This window comes from Gossypium arboreum, unplaced genomic scaffold (assembly GCF_025698485.1).
Source record: "Gossypium arboreum isolate Shixiya-1 unplaced genomic scaffold, ASM2569848v2 Contig00941, whole genome shotgun sequence".
Classification (NCBI taxonomy): Eukaryota; Viridiplantae; Streptophyta; class Magnoliopsida; order Malvales; family Malvaceae; genus Gossypium; species Gossypium arboreum.
Window position 1 is genome coordinate 2501 of NW_026441055.1, and position 2944 is coordinate 5444.

General features: G+C 33.1%; 1 non-coding gene across 1 annotated transcript; it reads left to right on the plus strand.

Annotated features, from left to right (window-relative positions):
* The first annotated feature begins 1480 nt into the window (after positions 1-1480).
* On the plus strand, positions 1481-1564 carry TRNAY-GUA (transfer RNA tyrosine (anticodon GUA)). Its single transcript has one exon. It is a non-coding gene; the product is annotated as a tRNA-Tyr (tRNA).
* The last annotated feature ends 1380 nt before the right edge of the window (positions 1565-2944 follow it).

Here is a 2944-nt window from a genome sequence, read left to right on the forward strand (position 1 = left end):
AATCGGAAATATCGACGGATTCTTGTGGGTCAAATAAATATGAAATAAAAGAAATCGACTGTTCAATTTCATCTCTATCAATTTTAATATCAGAATAGTGGATATAGTCACGATTCAATGGGTTAGATCCACTTACTTTTTCTTTTGTTGATTTCTAATCTTTACAATTCTTTACAATGGATTTGATTGGAATAATCTAATTCAAAATCAAAACAAAATAGAAATATATATTTGTCGCTTCAAGAGACGGCTTATCATTATTCATTATAATTTCAACTTTCTTTTAGAATTACTCTACTCTAACTCATTAGAATAATAACTTATTAGAGTTAAATTATACAATTTCTAATTCAATTATTATACATATACAGTTGGGTTTTATTACCAATAAAAACAACATCCCTAGTATTCAATATGAATACTACCATTTCATAGGAGTTTATGAAAAAAAAGTCAAAAGCCCTTATCAGTTTGAACCGATGACTTACGCCTTACCATGGCGTTACTCTACCACTGAGTTAAAGGGCGGTTCGATTCAATTACTGAATGAATTAGTAGACGGATAAGATCTATTTATATATATATAAGTATACAGTAGACTCATAGTGGCTAGTAGCTCTCAGGAATGAGAATTCTAATTTACTTAACGTGTAGAGGTAAAATGGTTTTATTGGTATTGGGTTTGATAAATATCAATGCAATGAATTGTTTCAAGGCCAATCATAATTGGCTTATCAGAACAGAACGAAATTCATTTATTTGATTAATACAGGTACCTTAGCAATTCGACATAGATCCAATCTATTTTATCGAAACATGTGATGAAGGGTTTGCTTTGTCCACCAGAACCCAATTTTTAGTTTTAGAAAAAAAACACACACATAATTTTCGATAACTTCTTGCTGCCTCTTCCAAAAATTCCCGATTTACTTTTTGTTAATTTACCGGCTTAGTGTGAGATAGAAACATGCCTGTCTCGTCGTAATAATGAGTGAATCAATGAATGAAAGTGGAAAAAATGAAGGTTAACTCCCTTTTTATGTTTATATTAAACCAATCACTGATCTTATACTTTGTTATTAATATAATCTAGTTTCTTTTATAATATCTATTTATTTCTATTTTATAATATCTATTTATTTCTAATAAATATTTATATAATAGATTGAATTTATCTAATTTATTTCTATATCGAATAGAGTGGCGATGAATGATTTACTGAGTATAAATCGTGAATCTAAAATGGAAAATCATAAAAGATGGAAAAAGCTCTCGGCTCTAGTCATTCCATTATATTGACAATTTCAAAAAACTGCTCATACTATGAGCATAGTATGTCGGATCAGGCAAGTATGCCCCCATCGTCTAGCGTTCAGGACACCTCTCTTTCAAGGAGGCGGCGGATTCGACTTCCCTGGGGTAGGGTACTACGAAAGGAAGTTGATCATGGATTATCAATAAACCTAAATTGATTCTTCCTGGGTCGATGCCCGAGCGGTTAATGGGGACGGACTGTAAATTCGTTGGCAATATGTCTACGCTGGTTCAAATCCAGCTCGGCCCAATAATTCGCTGATCCGCCATAACCTAAAATGCCCATTTTTGTATTTTGTTTTCCGAAAAGCCAAACAAAAAATTAGGGAAGAATAAAAAGTCCAATTTTGTGATATATCCATCCCTAGGCGCAAAAAGACCAACCAGACTGACCTAGTGGATAAATCAGGAATACAGAAACAAAAGCAACAATTGGACCAGAGAATGCGATTGCGTTATAAGGTCGCAATTGAACAGATCGCGCAAGTTCAAATTGACGTAACATAAAACCTATTAGTCCGAAAGCGCCGTGAAAACAAGTAATCACAGACCACCTAATTGACACCAACAGTAAAATCTCCTTGTGCTTCAGGACCCCATAGTAACAACAAAGAATGTGCTAAACTATTAGAGGTAGAAACTGCGGCAGTTGAAATTGCAGCCTTCCAAATAGGAGCTGGCCAATCCATGAGTATACCACGAAGTTACAAGGTTGTACCTGTAAACCAACCCCGAGCAGAAATAGGCACAAGGAAGAGCAATAGGCAGACCAACCTACAAAAACGAAACGGTCCCTACGTAACCAGTCATCCATAATATCAAATAAATCATTTTCATCTTTAGTAAAATTTACCAAGGCCTATAGTCATAGCAATCTCTATTCAACTACTTCAACCATTTCCGAGCACCTTATGTTATGGGGGCTGAGAGTTCGATTTTTATGTATGATTTGATTTCTCGTGCACTGCCCTTATAATTAATTGGTTTCGAATATAAAAAAATTTATTTTATTGGTCCATAACCTGACTTAGGTAAATCCATGAACTCAATTCGTTTATTCTTTTCTATTTTTACTAGTCGTCTGAACCATGAATTGTCTTATGGCTCATCAATCAGATAGATGAATTTTTTGAACGAACTCTTCAATTCAAGGAAGAAGCGATCCCTTCTCTCGCTACTGGTTGATCCCCAGATCTACCCTCCCTCCATCAACTAATCTTGCTTGGATCTTGTTCGTGAAATTGATAAAATCAATATTTTTTATATTTTTTCTATATTAAATTACTATAGTCTGATATATTTCTTCTTTTATTTCTTTTATTGTGTTTTCTTCATATTTCAGATGAATATAAAACAAAAAAAACTCCAGAGCTATTTTTCATTTCACGGGTCGAAAATCACTTCGAATCTTTCTATTTACTTTATGTATATCAGAAAAGATTCCAAGTTCTACAATCTAATACAATATTTAATAATATTAAATTAAATAATAGGAGACTCAAAATGAAGTTTTTTCCTTCACTCTCCATCACATTGGCAGAACAAAGTGTCATATGTATCGATATGGAAATATTTGATATGTGAAGACATGATTTGATTTAGGTTCTATCTATTAGAATAGATAGAATAT